Source organism: Gallinula chloropus, assembly GCF_964237585.1.
Source record: "Gallinula chloropus genome assembly, chromosome: 8".
NCBI classification, from domain to species: domain Eukaryota; kingdom Metazoa; phylum Chordata; class Aves; order Gruiformes; family Rallidae; genus Gallinula; species Gallinula chloropus.
Window position 1 is genome coordinate 20,826,492 of NC_140093.1, and position 17,789 is coordinate 20,844,280.

Genomic DNA, 17,789 nt, shown 5'->3' on the forward strand with positions numbered 1-17,789 from the left:
AAAATGTATGTCAGATGTTTATAAGATAGGAGTAGACAATAACATAAGAAAGTCAGATTTTTGCGGATAGAAATGTCTCTCATGTAACTGGAGACCAGCAGGAACCTATGACAAGCAATATATCTTTGTTTAAGGATTAATTGCCACCTTTCAGCAACACAGGGTTTCCATCAGTAGGAAGCTTGAAGAGAGAGATTTCTTGAAAGGGAGCATTATCCTTGTGATGTCCCAGCGGTTTCAGAAAGGTAATTGAGCCTTCTTAAAAGAGAAGGATCTTCTGTAAGTGCCACTGTACTGCCAGTAACAACCTTTCATGCATCAGTAGTTCATTCCTGTTGAAGGATTGTGTCATTAGCATATAGGGATATTTACTATGTACAGAATATCAAAGCAAGCAACTGCCTCAGAAAAAGAACTTGCCTTGGAAAAAAGGAGCTTTGTCTGGAGGGGAAAAGCAAGCGTTGGCTGGTGTGTTGAAGTGTGTACTGAGATATTATGGTGCTTGGAGAAAGGCGGAAAAATCACTGCGGAGATGTTAATGAGCACCTTTTGGGTAACCTATTTTTCACCCCTGCCCCAGCCCCTTACTTAGGGCTAGCTTGTACTGCCTCTGACAGGGCTTTGTAAAGAACCATCCAAATTTACCCACATCTCCAGTGTGTGTGTACAACAATCAGACTCACAACATCAAAGTCTTTGCAACAGTCATCTGGTCCCCTTGCAGAACTATGTCAGCATGTCCTTTCCATGTATGCATCCCTGACATCCAAGGGGAGTAAATCCTGAAGCTGCAGGACAGCAGAACAAACTCTCATGTAGAAGGGAAAAAACCCAATAAATATCTCTCTTCTTCTCCTAAATAAACACAGTTTTAAGAACCAGACCTCCCATAAAGGTGATGCAAAGGACAGGAACTTCAAACATAATTTTCCTAAGCCAAAGTTAGGAACCATAGAAGATAAACAAGCTACTTAAGCAACTGGAGAGGGAGCCTATTTTTAGTACTTCACAGTTAGATTGTTTAATTCAGAAGAATATCCCGTTCAGGAACATCTCTAAGATTTCTCCTCACTAAGAAGTGAAGTCACTCGGGCGCCCAGGGAATTTTACATCAGTAAGACAAGTCATGCCTCTCCTGCAACTTTTATGACTAGAACCACCTCCTTTTCACCTTCTTTTTATTCCTTTCTGCTCCTTCAAAGACCTCAACCTTGTAATCACTTAAGACAGAAACAAAAGCTTGAAGTTCATAGAGGTCTGAAATCCACAAAATCCACTTCCTTGTCCCTGGTGCCCCCAATATTCCTGCTACTGGGGTCTCCAGCCTTGAGAATATTCTATGGATGAAACCTATGTGTCTATTGCGTCAGCTTCCTAGACCTGGAAACCCAGTATGTGACAGAGATTAACATCTCTCACTTGATTGACTGGTTATGCCAGCTTCCCATTGAAGTACCTTATGTCACTTCCCACGTACATTATTCCCCACTGAAATGAAGGACAAGATAAAAGACACAGAGATGATGTGCTGTTCGGTGACTCAGAACCCTGCCAAGAGTGGACCAAGACCCCAGACTCATTTCTCTTAAGCAGCTGAGCAGCAGTCACATTATGATGATTTTCACAGCTGCCAAAAGCCCTGGCCCTCAGACCTTATATTGAATTGAATATTCCTTTATGCAGATAAGTAATCAATTTGTAAGCTCAGAAATTTAATATCTCCCAAAACTGGAGTAAATTTCCTGTATTGCAAAGACTGCAAGGATCAAATCTGCAGCTTGTATTCCAGGTGCTCAGCTGTCATCCTGTGTTCCTCTATATTGAGTTTATACCCAAATCAAACCAAAGTCTGGAACCCAAAGACTTTTAGTATCCTGTTGACAGTGAAGCTGCACTTTTCCATTAACATCATCCTAAAAGGAAATACCATGTTCATAAATTGAGACACATTTATAAAAATAGCTAAATACTAACAGCAAATATTTTAGCACCTTAAAATCTTGCTTTTAGCAGCAAAGAGGTAATCAGTTTATCATTCAACAAAGAGCTAATGTGCATTAATTGTAGTCGTGCTCCTAGAATTCAAACAGCTATTAAATTCCTCACTTCGCCTATACAAAAAGCTATGCTGGAAACATGCATGAAGGTTCTAAGAAATATCAAGCTATCACCGTTGCTATTTTAATTCTTCCAGATTTCATCAAAATAATGATTTGGGAAGAGTGAGAAACAACTCAGGTAGTGCAGAAAGAGAGGTTTGAAAAATATGTGGTGGAAAACCAAAGTATAAGATATAAACCACCGAAGCGATGAAATATTGCACTGTGCCTTTAGAACATGGAGCAATGAAGCAGTAACTTACAATTAAATACCACATTTAGCATGCTGTGTATTCAGAATAACAACTCAATAATATAATGCCATAATAACTCAATAATATAATATCCAATACATTCCTCAGTAATGAACGTTAACGATTAGGCTGTTTATTAATGGCTAAAAATGAAACTGCTATAAACTTCCGCTGTGGCAGTCAGTAATGATGCATTACTCATATTATTTCCCATTAAAAAAAATTAATTGTTATTGTGCATTGTACCTGAAGTCCCCAGAGGTATATTTTTGTCCTCGAACGTATGAATAGAAGTTTCTGGAAAAAAAACCCCCACCAAACAACAGACCTTTGTTATATTCTGAATTCACACACTGCACTAATTTCTTTTGGAGAGAAGTTATTTCCTGATCTGCTGGTCGCCTGTGTGAACCAACAGTTCAAAATACCCCCCATGGCTGCTTCCAACCTGCTTCTGCTCCCCCTGGAAACCCCTGCCCCGGACCCAAACTGAGGATGGAATTTTCCAAAGGTCTTTTTAAAAAAGCGTTTTATTAAAATGTCTAAATTCCAGTTCCTGTTTTACATCCTCACCACCAGAAGACCCAACAGCCAAACAGAGATTTTATCAAAGATCAACATCTGTCCCATGCCATCATATATTAAGTAGAGTTTTTCTTTCCAGAGCTGACTATGTGCCTGCTGTATGGGATAACATTTGCAAAATTAGGTGTAAAAAAATCTGTTTTGGTCTAAGAGGAGCAACCACTAAGTTATGTAGTAATTTTCTTGGCCTCTTACATAAAGTGTGCATTTTCATATCCAGTCTGCCTATATCACAATCCAATTGCCTGCAGATCTTCCTGCCCACACCTGTACAACTGTGAACACATCGACTCAGTTCAACCCAACTGACTGCTAACAAGGGAAGGAAATCCTGAAAAGGATCCTTCTGAGGTGAAAACTGGAACTGAGAAAAATTCACTTGAAAATCAAACTGTAAGATTTTTCCATCCATCGTATAAAAAATTAATTTGGAGGTATGGTGACACCTCTCTTGATATTGAAATCAGTCACAAGACAGTCTTTCCTAGTCTAGTTTTTGTTTAGTGAGGAGTAAGGGATATTTTTAAGGAGGGAGAGAGTTTAGAATATCTTTTTTTTTAAACCTAATGTTTTCATCTTTGTCACATCACTGATTTCTCATGCTATATAAACCTTTTTTCCCCCTTCCCCCCCCCCCCCAAAAAAAAAGAGATAAATTGTCATCTTGAAGTCAACTGCTAAAAGGTAAAGTTGGGATTAAAAGCACAGCTAGAAAACTGAAGGAAATACTCTGGGGCACAAGAAAGAGATATTACTACAGATTTCAAGATATCTTTCATGCATGCTTATGCCTGTTTAGTAAATGGGAACTTCAGGACAGCCTTCTTTTTGAACCAAATGAGATGATCACCTCTTGGCATGGGCATGCAACATGATGAGCAGGGGGGCAGAGCCCACTACTCTTCCCCAGTACCATAGGATAAGGGGTTTGGGCTCTTGTGATGCTTTAGATCACAATCCTATTTAGGAAAATAGAGGTTGTAATTATGGTTGGTCATCGTGTCCAAGGCAGACCAGCACCTTTCCTTCCATTCCTTGTCCAAATCAAGTCAGAGACTGGATCAGACAATATCGTATTAAGAGGCAGTTTGAATTTTATGGGCGGTATATTTCTCTAATGTCTTGAGTTATCCCTGCTTTGAATTTGCTACAAATCAGTCTGTGCCCTTCATCTGAGACATGTGAAAATTAGGCACAAGGCTGCAGCACTGCATTGCTTCAAGCTCCTGAGAATTAAAACCTTACAGTGTTTTTTTTGGTCTTACATTTTGTGCAACAGTAAATTTATTTCTTAGGCAGCAACTGAAGGGGAGCCTGGAAGCAGCATTTATAGTTGTGAGACTAATTCATGACATCAAAATAAAAACCGTAAGCCAGAGCTAACAAGGGAGATACCTACATCATCAAAAACCCCATTCTTCTACAGTGGGGGATTCTACTTAAAAAACAGTGAAAACGTAGTAAAAGCAAAATTGAATTTAGTAGAAAGACATTAAGTTCAATGAAAAGCTGCAGTTAAGAGCACTTCTTCCACTGCTATTTTTGCTCCTGAAATCATATGGAATATATAAAGAAATACAGAAATATAAAGAAATACAAGTGTAATGATGAAACCTACTCATTGCCTATGCTGCTTTGTTTGATCCACAGTGAAACGTGAAGATCTGATAGCAAGAGACAAACAGTTATTTATTTCAATGACTAGAAATTAGACCCTCACCTTTGCTTTCCATCAAAGCTTCTTCCTGCCCCAATCTTCTCCTCCATTCTTTTCTTCCAAAGACAGGATGAAAGGGGTTTTCAGAGACATCCAGATACTCCCCAGAGTCAGGTCAATTCTTCCACATGACGGAGGCCTCGTGGCGCCAAGGCTGACCAGAACAAAAGAATATCAATGTGAGGAAGGTCATGGACATAGCTGACACTAGGCATGAAGGGAATAGCAAGCTTCCAAGAAACCTTATTTGGGGTGTATATGTGTGAAATTTGCTGTTGTTAGGAGCATAAAGGAAACCAAGGGACCCTTTACGATACGTGGTGTCTCTCATGTCTTGTTGCAACGCAATTATTTCTTGCCTCTTTCTGAAGAAGGGCTCACAACACAGACCACAGGGAGAAAAATATTTGCAACAAATGTCCTGAAAAGATACCTTATGCATTTTAATCCAAGCCTCTTGAGCTCAACTACGACCATCACTCATACTGTAATCACTTACCTACAAGACCACTTCCATTTGCTGTCCCGTGGGAACATGAGCACTATGGATGCATACCATGGATGAAGCAGCTTCGTTTTTCCAGCCAGTAATATCAACATGTTTTACCTGGCTAGGAACACTGCCTCAGCCTTCTCCCTCTGGAAATGGGGTGCTGCACTTCTCTTTGCTAGAAGTATTCATACTAAAATACCACATTTTCAGAAAGTTCCTGTAACAGAAATCCTTATTCCTCTGAGCCTGTCCAATTTCTTCATTTTTTTCTTTTATAGCCTTACATTTAAATAAAGTCCTCAGATTATTCCACTGCAATAGCCTCATACTTCTCACTTCATGCCTTGTCTTCCTCCTGACTGCTGCATAGGAGAAAGTATTTGGAATTCAATCTTGAAATTTTTATTTCCACAAGCTGGTTGTTTTTTTTTTTTTGCTGAGCACACCGTTCCATCCCTTCCAACCCACTGCACTAGCTCTGTGCCTGGCAATATTCATGTTTTTCAATAAGGCCATGATTTCTGTACAAATAACCCAGCACGGTTCCAATGATAACGATGTTTTTCCTTGTGCCATTTCTCACTCGGGGGGAGGGTGAAGGTGAGCATGTAAACCAGATGTTTTCAGCACAAACAAATTCCTAAACTCATGACCGAGCAAAAGCTACTTCTGGTGTAGCTCAGAAGCCGGAGACATCCTGCATGATTTATAACAGCAGATACAGAACAACAAACAGAACGTAATATAAGAGAGCAGGCTATCATTAATTTAATATTGTTATTTATGAATACCTATGCAATATTCACAAGTGTTTCTCCATCCACTCCGAACAATAACTCTAATTACTTTAACTGCAGCATAATTCTTTCTTTTTTTGTTGTTAATTCATGCAGCCATTGCAATTCAGTTTTGTGATTCAAGCAGGGGAGAAGGACAACAGATAAACAGTCATTTTTATGTGTTATTTATGCAAATATATTACTCTAACTGGTAGAGCCACTGTTTACAGACAATGCCTTATTCTTGCAAGTAAGAATGTAGTCAAAATGCTAGGAAATGTTTGTTTCTCTCATCTGCAAGTCAGATCAAAGCATCAGCTGTTTAAAACAGCTTCCTTAGCTCAATGAAACAAATTCTGTGTACTGTTTCTGCACCCTCCTGATCTGTGCTATAATATAAGAGCTTTTTACATAGGAGTGCATAGGGAACACATCTAAGTGCAAGGAAAAAGGCTGCCTTTTAAAGGATTGCAGTAATCTCTTTCTCTGTGCCCAGGGATCAAAAAAGAAAGGATTAAAATACTCTCAGCACTCCCTTTCACACAGAGAAAAGTACAGAAACATCATTGTAAATGACAGCAAGTCCAACAGAAGCCCTTAAGGCACTGTTTTGTGCTTGACCAATGATTATTTTCCCCCTCATATTTTTTTTTCCCAGCACAGTTCTGTCTCTTGCTCAGGCCACTTGTAGGATTTGATTACATTCTTTTGGACGTTTTAAAGCATGGAAGCAGCTTTCTGCAGTAATACAAAATAAAACTGTTTTGAAGAGTTTATAATTTCAGGTCTTAATCATGTAAGATTAAACGCACATAAATAACTTGCAGCACTTTAAATCACTGAAAAATCACCCCATAAAAAAAAATCTGTAGGCTCTCAAGCTTTGAGAAACTGTGTCAGACACATACATTCACATTACACATCTAAACAGTGACATTAGTGCTGGTGGCAGCTATCCAGCGTGTTCAGAAGAGATCATGGATTTGTAGGAACTAAAGCAGAAGTTGGCCTGAAAGCAGGATTATTTTCTGACTGTCATCACCTACCTACAAAATTACTTTGGGAATCTTATTTTTTGGTGAAAAGTGCACGAAGATGTGTGTAAGCAAAAAAGAGAGCGGATTGGAAAGAAACTTGTAGAAATAACAATGCATGCAATTTAAAAGCAATAGTAAATATCATCTGTATTGCCTAGGAAAAACAACTTCTACCCCCAGCAGTAGATATCATCCAATTACTGAAGAAACTGAGATTAAAGAGGTTTCTCAAGAAAAACAATGTATCTCGTGATAAGCAGTCCTTACTTCATCAAAATTCTTCCTCTGAGTCTTGTGTGACGAAGGAAATGCAAACGTTATTTGTTGATGTTGCCAGAGGACAACCGAAGGTTGTAATTTATTTCCCCCTTCATCCCCATTACAGAAATTGCACCAGTACCCCTAGGTAAAATTTGTCTATCTCGATTCCTTCTGCTGATTGAAGGGGCTTCTGAAACCTGCCTGAGAGGATTAAAAAAACAACCTTATCTAATTCAGACGATGTGTTCTCCTCCTCAGAAAGGTCCAATTCTTTCCTTGAACATCAAAACCACCGAGGAAAAGTGGCCTCGAAGGGCAAACAGTCATGCAGAGCAGGACACAAGCTTATTTTTAAATGCCTGGAAATAATCAGAGCACCAGTTATGAAAAGGGGGCCTTGCTGGAGACAGGGAAGAAGTAATATCACTTTTAGCCATCATTTCAATAAATTTCTAATTTGTGCCCAAAACCTAACGCTATTCAAAAGAATGTTACTCTGTTAGGGCTTCAGGGTAGCTCTGCCTGCAGTAAGCACACCTTAAGCTTTATCTTAAGGAAGGTCAAGACACAGGGCTACACTACACATCCAGAGGGGATTGTATCCCTTATTTCCTGGGCTGAACATCTCCTTTAATTGCAGAAGATATCTAGGACTGCACAGTTTAGTAAATATTCCAGAATATCTGTTCCATCATCTTTGTCTTCTGATTTCATACAGGGAGGCATGGAACAGTTTCCCAATAACTAACACCACACCAGACTTTGAGGCTTTATGTGCTATACTCTATCCTTCAGGAAAGATGAACTGTTGCCTTACTTTTATGACTCCAGAGAACGGGATGATTAACTGAATCAAAACATGTTTCATCAGGTGAGCCTTGGCAGCTGTAACAAGGGTTATTTAGGAGCATCTGAAAGTAACATCACAGAACAATAAAATTCAGTATTTTGTCAGGTGTGTTACCTTCACGACAGACAGGATGAATGACTGACACATGAAGGGGTCAAAACGCTTATTTTTATGCAGCTGCATATTTGTCTTCACCCGTTAAGTTCTTCACTCTCAGGCTGGTGAAATTCCAGGTCTGAATGACAATCCCTTATAGTCTCTTTTTTTTCCTGTCTCATATGTTTTGCAGATTACAGAAATACAACAGGTAACCCACATCTTCAAATAAGCATCTGAAAGATAACACATATATAATATATATAACACTGTAAAATACATACAGGAGTATCAGGCTTTCTTCTGGTTGTGCTGTATTTATAGCTGTTGTTGAGAGTTTATTAAGCCAGAATGCACAATAGAAAAAAAAAAATGGCATTCAAGGCATCAGTTTTCATCATTACTGAGCCTCACTGAAAGCTCTAATTTGTTTGGCTAGTTCAGAAGCACGGTGTTCTGCTAAAGACAACTTGGTGGGTTGATTTAGCTACAAAAAACTGGGGAAAAGATGCAAGAATGCAATTTATTCTACAATTTTACATTCCTCCTGAAACACAGTATGGCTTGGAATGGAGCTCAAAGATTCAATGAAATAAATCAGATGAAATCTCTTTTGAAAGACAGCTTGAAGGTAAAAGAGCATCAGTTCTTTACGTCATGCATATCTAAGAGTTAGGACAAGTGAGGGACCTCTGAAACTTGACCAATATTAATTATTTCCTTGTTTGTATTAAGTTTTCACTTTCAAATCCTCAAACATGACAGAAGACTCAGATTTACTATAACAATGCAATGTGAGCTCATGGATTCAACACGCCTCTTCAGAGCCATACATGTTAATTTGTATTCCAAAAGGACCTGCTAATAAACAGAACAATATTATTTATATTTCAATGGTTTGTAATAGATTGACTTAAAGTCATTTAAATTTGATTGCTAAGAAATGGGATGACAAGAGGCCAAGATGAATATAAATGGTGGTAGAAATTTAGTGTGTTTCCAGTCCCTTTACCTTGTTCTGAAATCAATCGATTCTGCAATAATAAAAAAGGAGCTAACACTAACTGTCCAAGCAGAATCAGGTGTTTATAAGAGCTGCCCTCTTGGAAAAGATGTGAGGAAACGTGTAAAACCATACAGTTTTCACCAAAATTAAAGAACATAACTGAAAACAGTTTAAAATTAGTAGTAAAATGTCCTGCTCAAGACATCGGAAAAATTATCCATAGTGTATTAAATGTAGCTTTTCATGATGCTGACAGATTAACTTCCTGGCTTGACACATAGTTCTAGTTTACATTTACAAAGCACAAACTGGTGTTTTCTAAATTTGTTTCAACAAATCTCTAGGGATGTACTAGGATGAACCCTAAAGTCTCTAAGAACAGTCTGAAAATAACAGCTGACTACATTGTAAGATCTCAAGTTGCTTTGTATCAGTAAAACATTTTTCACTTGGAATTTAAACCTGATTTCTTTCAAGGACTGATCTCAAATAGCAATGTTCAACCCAACCACTTCAAGAAATGGCTTTTGAAAAAAGCCAATTTTTTAAGTGCAGCATGAGAAATTACACTTCTGAAATACAAGAAAGTGGTCAGGAAAATACCAAGACATGAGTCATGACATTTATTGATGGTTAAGCCTAGAGATTTGGTAAGTAAGATCATATGGAACAATTGACCACAATAGCTGTTAGTAAGTCTTCAGAAATCACAGCATCTCTTTATCCATTTTTACCAGCTCACTGGAGGAGCAATCATACCTTGACATCAATTGCCATCAGTGGACCAAAGAACAGATATATCTGTAGCAGCTCAAGAAATGTGGTATCTTCACATTCTCATCAAAACAAAGGGTGGTTTTGTTTGGGTTTCTCTTCTAAAATATTATGTCAAACCGTGTAAGAAATAGCCACAACACCCACAACATCGAGTATAATCACGTCTTCATGGAGAAGCTCGATCCAATAAGTATCTCTTCCGACTGGATTCTGAAATGACCTGGTGTGCAGGTGGAAGTCACTTGCTCAAGTCAGGAGGTCATGACAACTCCTAGAAGGGACAGCTGAGGCCAGGAAAAAGAAAAATAAATAAATAACAGAGCCTTTCCCTGACCATCTGTGATGCTGTATGTGATCCTGAGAGTGTCAGCCTGTCCTAGATTCAAGGGTGGGTTTTAGACACTAGGATTATGAATTTGTTTCTGACCTAAATCTGTTATATTTTGCACTGCCGTAGCACAAGTATATCCTCTAATCAATTTTACTTTGCTGCAGTTCAGCTGGGGGTCCCCAGACTCCTGAATTATGAAACAGAGCAAGTATGAGAAACTTCACTTCTTTGTACTTTCTGATTTAAGCTGGTCAGTCACTGATTCACAAGTTCTGCTGTAACAATTACTGTATTATTTCCTTTCTGTAATTTAAAAACAATCCTTTGCTTTTCTAAGCAGCACCAAAAGAGGCAAAAATCCTTGTTTGATTTTGCAGCCAGCTCTGTTAAATCATTTTCTCTTTCAAATACGTTGACTATTTGACAAACTTATTAATGCACCTGCATGGTTCATATTTTATCCTCCTACAATTTCATCTAGCTCTTCTAGACCCCTCCAACATCTTTTCTTATTCAGCCAAATAAATGTGAATAGTTTCATGAAGTCTGCCTATTTTTACTCCTATCATTTAGCATTATCCCTTAGCTCATTAAAAGCACATTTCAACCCAGCCATCCTAGAACAAAACTGGAGGCTATCTCTGTGAGAAGCCTCCACCATGGAGAAAAATGATCACTTCATTCCTAACTTGTTCTGTCTTTTAGTAGTTTCTTACTCAATATTTTTCCTTAACCGTCTTTGACACGTTGCACCAAACACCTGGAAGTTTGGCTGAATACAACAAACAAATCCCAGGCATTTTTAAGTGTTCAAAGCACGCATTTGCTAAACAAAATCCATTAAAATATTATATATGAAACTAAAATAATCAACTGATACAGATACTTAAGGAGAGTTGAATGTTTTCTATGAATAATTCAAAATTAAGAGGTGTTAATATAAAAATAGGAAATATTCTGATAAAAATAAGCAGGTTTACTCTTTCTATGAAATAAATTAGTTGCTTTGCCCTTTTGGGATGTAACCCAGGTTAAGTTTTTTGAGGATAAAAACATTAAGTTACCTTAAATACATCACTGTACAGCCACCAGCAATGGTGGAAATACTATAGGGTTTATTGGATTTGAATACTCTGGGCATCTGCTTTTAAATAAAGTTTCAGACCTTCTAGTTCATGCATTATATTGAAATAAGACTGAAATCTTTTAAGATGCAGTAGGAACTGCCAAATTTTTACTTCCAATTCACACAACTTCACATTTTGACCATTTTTAAACTAAAGTTTTGAAAGACATATTCCTAGCTCTCTGTTTTCCAACACTCATATAACTTTTTTCTTATTCCTGTTCTCAGAACTTAGATTCCTGGTGTCATAGCAGTTATTCTGTTCCATACACAATAGTTTTCCTCTAGGTGTCACATTGCAAATACTCCCTAAACATTATCTACAGACTACTTAGATTTTTTTTTGTTGGTTGTGGTAGTCTTTGCTAGGGGATTTTTTTCTTTAATTCCTTTTTGTTTGTGAGTGTGTTTGTTTGGGGGGGGGGGGGGGTTCCTCTCTGAAGTATTACAGTATTTAAGTATTTCTTATCCTGTCTTTCATTATGGTTAACTCAACAAAAAAAAGCCAACACATTAATTACCTGTCCAGACCAAGCTCTTACTTGAAGATAAATGTGACAATATCTCAGTTCTCTTAGGCTGACACTGCATTCCTCACCAGTATGCCATGGTTTACCTGAAGTTGCTTTGAAAACTTGGAGATGAAAATGAAAAATTGCAGGAAAAGCTATAGTACAGAAAATCTAATCCTGATCTTCTGAAGAGACCAGATTCGCTGCTCAGAAAGTAATGAATAATAGTATTGATAATAATCATCATTGTCATCACCCTGACATCAGCTGACACTTTGTGTGATGTACTTCAAGTCCAAAAACTCCACCAGCGTTTTTTCATAAAGCTTGGTTTGTTCCCACTCACCAACATCTAAATTAAGTCATTATTTTCCTTCATCTCCTGTGGTAGTTTCAAACGTTAGAGCCTCAAAACCTTTCGGAAAAAAATGGAAGATTTTAAAGCCAGGCAGAACCTGAACATCTACATACTACCACCTAGGATGTAAAGGTACATAAAAGTTATTCAAACACAGAAAGTACAAATAAAATAAGCATGAACATAGAATGGAAGCTAAGACAATTTTCCTGCTATTCCTATGTGGGGTTTTCTGGTCACTTCTACTTCAAATGGTTTAAATTAGTTAATTTTCTACTTCAGAGTAGCCAGAAGCTTGAAGAAGTCCCTTCTGTTTTCAGCTTCCTGACCAGCTGCTTTAACACTAAGCTCTAGCTTAATTATCTTATGAAACATAGGTCAGAGTTTAGCATGAATTTCTGAAATGTTTTTTAAAAGCTGCCCATGTTATGGATGGCAAGTGCTTCCAAAATTTCACAAAAGTATGATTTTCTCTAAGTCTCTCCTCTGAGCCAGCAGAAACTGAAAGCCCTCGAGAGCCAAGAAGTGAAGCTTAATTGAAAATCTCCCTGTAAAATAAACACCACCTTCCCATACTACAGATACTTCCAGAGGCTTGCAGAAGGCAAAACAAAAAGCAGGTTGGGGGCAAGTGCAACACTAGATATTTCTTTGACTTAACAGTCATGCATTTTTACCACACATCTCTCCTACAAAGGGACGTGAAAGTACCCAGGTTTCTAGCAAAAGAAAGAAAGAGGTTTACCACACAATCAAATCAGATTTTATAAAAGCTTAAATAGGAGGAGTAGCTGCAATAATAAGTTAAACACATATACACACACACGCTCATCCAAGTTAGATAGACAAGGAGAAGTCTTCCAAGAGTATTATGGAGTAACTTGAGCACTTATATGCCACAGATACAGCCCTGTAAATCTGTTTTTATAGAATGGATATTTATGGGCTGGAGGTAGGAACAAACTTTTCTCCAGTTTTACACATTCTTTGTACATCATAAGATCTGTGAAAAGTGCAAAGCGTTAAGACCAAATTCACACATAACATTGATTGATATATAAACTATTTTTATGGGAGAGCCATAGCCAGCCTTTCCTGCTCGTGAAATAGAAAGGGGAGAAAAGGCTAGCAAGATACAGCAAATTACAAGAGATAAAAGTGCATCAATCAAGGCAGGCAGCAGCCTGACTGGCAATGACAAGGTGTGTATGCTACCGCAATCTCAGCACCAGAAAACTCTAAAATATAAAGTGGGAAGTTGCTATCTTATGGAATATGACAAAGTTAGCGATGGCAAGACTTGAAAGCTGTAGAAATAATCAGCGAGGAAAGGAATAGTGAAATGGTGTATTGGAGGGAATGCTGGGATGTAAGATGGCAGGTGCAAGAAGAGGCAGGATTGGTATTTGCTGATAAAGCAGGAAAAAAAATAATATCAAATCTAACATCAACTGTCTTGGTGTAACTCATCGTTATATCGTTAGTTTTGTCAGAGGCATCATGTGGAATCAGAGCACCCGTCTGCAAGGCACCAATAGAGATATACACTCTGAGAAATGCATGAGGAAGGACAATAGAGGGAGAATCAGAGTTACTGGGATTTCACATATCAGAAAGTCACTTTATATTTGAAGAAATTATATTCCAAGAAAACTTCCTTGCCCTGCAACACTATTTTCCTCCCCCTCTGAATAGTTAGCCTGAACCCCTACGCTCTCTTCCTTCAGAAGAACCCTCAGGAGAGCTCTGCTGTAGATTAGGTGAAGATGCCTCCCTTCAGAGTTATTACCACTTCTGTTTGCAGAAAGCTCACCTAAGAGCCCAGCGTTATTAATGGTGGCTGCTTACATCATGAACCCTGAAGACTAAATTGCACAGGTAAGCTACCCTTGGTGTGAAGGAGCTCACACCTGGGCTATTTCAAGCTCCTTGCTCTATTACTGTAATGTGTGCATGGGCACTTTCATACTATGCTTGCTTATTAAGAGATTCAAACGCTTGGGCTCAGTTGCTCATCATGAAATGAAAGAATTGGAGGCATTCCAAAATATTGCCTGACCAAGTTATCTCAAGGAAAAAGTCAGCATGTATGAAGGAACAAAGAAAATTAAATCCTGGGATGTCTGTGTTGAGTCGAGTAGATTTACTTCACAGGGTCCTGAAGCTTACCCATGTCTAAGACACATGTATATCCCAGAGAATCACTGGAGCAGAGGATAGAAATTTCATCAACTTTCTCAGTAATTGCTGGGACATTTGTATTCTCTGCACCTAAAGAAAGCTTGAGTTCTCTTTATGTGTGGCTTTGGATAGATGATTCTGATCTTACAAGTGTTTTTCTTGACTTCCTAGTTATTCCACTGTCATGTCTCACTTGCATGAAGCCTCCCAGGCCACCCCCATTTAATTACAAAAAAGCAGTAGAAGTCACTGTCTTAGAAGAGAAACGACTTCCATGTGAAAGATTGCTCAGCGTATGCTGATATCCACTATCAGCTTCATTATAATCATAATTACCTTACAGAATGAAAATCAGGTATTGCTTTCTGCTGTCTTTCAAGCGTTCACTTACTTATTTCCTCATTGCAGCTAACCATCAGTAAAATTGTTAGGGTGTTTTTGTTTTTCTTCTCTTGATTATAACCTCAACATTTACCCTCTGAGATCAATTTGCTGGTTGTAATTAATTACTTGTTGCTGCTTGTCAGAGCGATGCCCCTTGTCCTTTCAGGACAAGGACCGTTTGTGTGCTCTGGGTGCTTTACAGATGCTTCCCCCTCCTCCTCTGTCTGTGGGAACATTGTGCTCATTTTGATGCATTTCCAAACCTGGCATAAACAGCAATACTATTTTCTGTCCTGGCAAAATTAGATTTCATGGTCCAGTTGTCAAAGGAGTAACGGGAATCCATTTGGCACATGCAAAGACCTGCCTGCGTGGGAATTACCTGTGACTGTCACAGACGACAAGTGTTAATTAATGGGTTTTTCTGAAGGAACTATCATACTGAAAGGACCCTTTACCTGTCAGCTTGAGGAGAAAACCCTTTTCAGTCCTGACAGGTCTCTTCCAGACTTCAGCTCCTTTTTGGTCCATAGGAGTTCTGCTTCCAGCTTTGACAGCTAGCACCTTCAAAGAGAAATTTAACTTAAAAAAACTAAAACCACCAAAAAAAACCCTAAGAAAGCAATTTGATGCACCTGCATAAAATACATACACAACAAAACAGAACTGAAATGAGATGCACAGAGTAAGAGTTCAAAGGACAAAGCTGAATGCAATTACATTTGTAGGCATGTGCTGAGCATCCTGCCTTAAAGCACCAAAATGCCTTAAATGTCTCCCAGCCCAGCGAGACGATTGATAAATGAAAACAATATATTGCCCCCGTTGCTATGGCAGCTTTCCTATCAACCCACTGATCAATGCAGGGAGTCCAATTTCCCCACGTTGTTAATCTTGTCAGAAGTGTTAGCATCCCTCAGGTTTGGCAGCACATCGCCTGCTATAGCTTTTTAATGGCATCTAAGCTATGCTGACATGTTCTATTAAGTAGATGTACCTATGTGGGTTGTACAGCCCTGCGGTTAGAAGCGATCATTCCTACATGCACCCTTCCCTAATAAATGTGAGGTTCAGCCCAGGAATGACTTAAGAGCAATTTCCACATTATGAACTTACAGCTGGGTGTGTTCCCTCACACATTTTATATCGGTCCCAAAGCATCACAGACTGGCGACCAGTAAATGGGTCTAACTCTTGGGCAAAGTCCAACCAAACTGAGCTGGAGCCTGGAGGAGCAAGGAGTCCGTACAGGCTTGTATATGGGACCCCCTTACTGACTGAGTAACAGCACACAAGAGCTCTGCAGAAGGGACAGGTAGCAACGAGCTGCTATAACCAATGATATGAAATACAAAGGGGAAAACTCTTGACACAAAAATCAATGACAATATTCCTATTCATTTCACAAATGCTGTTTTCACCTAGATAATTAAAGCCTTAAAAGTCCTTGTGTGACTACAGGCTTTATTTTCAAAGCTACTGAGGAGCTCAAAGTTACCCATTAGTTGTCTAGGGGGATTTCCAGTCCAGTTTTGGCTTCTCTTAGATGTGAGGTTCAATTTCTGTTGTAACAAAAGTCCCAAGCTTCTGAGTTTGTTTCATGTGAAGCCCAAATTGGCACTCACTCGTCCAACAGATATTTATGCATTTCTTCTACTGGTTAAAAGAAATGACTGTGAATGATATCCAGCATTTTCTGAATCAGCTCAAACCCCTTTTTTCATTTACATCCAGAGGGATCAGGATGCACATGTTCTTTTTCATTGCAAGATCCATAATGTGCTTGTGCATGATCAAATGAACTTCCTGTGAATTTATGTACAGTTAGGTGTAGTTTCCTGTGCAACTTGAGCAAACAATTTACTTATACATGTATTTGTGGCATTGGCCCATAAAAAAAGACCAAAACATCAATACTGTACCCTGTAGCACATTCACAGAACAATGCCAGTCATAGAATCATAGAGGTTGGAAGGGACCTCAGGAGATCATCAGGTGCAACCCCCTGCCAAAGCTGCTCCCCAGCTCATATTGCACAGATAGGCATCCAGACGGGTCTTGAATGTCTCCAGAGAAGGAGACTCCACACCCCCTGGGCAGCCTGTCCCAGGGCTCCCTCACCCTCACTGGGTAAATGTTCTTTTGCATGTTGGTGCGGAACTTCCTGTGCTCCAACTTGAGGCCATCGCCCCTTGTCCTGTCCCCACAGACACTGAGAAGAGGCTGCCCATGTCCCCCTGTGTCCCACCCTTCAGATATTTATAAATATTAATAAGGTCCCCCCTTAGTCTCCTTTTCTCCAGGCTGAACAGTCCCAGCTCACTCAGCCTTTCCTCACAGGGGAGATGCTCCAGGCCCTTAATCATCTTTGTAGCCTCCGCTGGACTCTCTCCAGGAGATCCCTGTCTTTTTTATATCAGGGAGCCCAGAACTGGACACAACACTCCAGGTGGGGCCTGATCAGGGCAGAGCAGAGGGGGAGGATCACCTCCTTCGACCTGCTGGCTACACTCCTCTTGATGCACCCCAGGATCCCATTCATGCCATTTATTAGCAGTTTAGAGTTCAAAATTCATATTTTACCTTTTCAAAGTTTCTCTGGAAATATTTCTATGATAAGATCAGAGGTTCTAAATTTGGAGTTTCACCCTGTTGAATGATTGGTTTAATCACTTTTACATTGTTTGTGGACCACTTCCAGACAAACGAGTCCTGGGGTCTTTCCCTGTTAAACGCTAACTTTGATTGCCTTAAGAAAGCAGCTGCAGCCCAGAATTGAGAAGAATAAAGGGAAAAAAAACCCCACAATCTAGAGAAGAATGGACATGTAACACAAAACTGGGAAAAGCATCTTGAAAAAGGAACATTATGGAGACAGATCATAAGAGAAGTTTTCAGCTTTAAGAAAAAGGGTAACTTCTTGAATGAACCTTCAAGCAAATA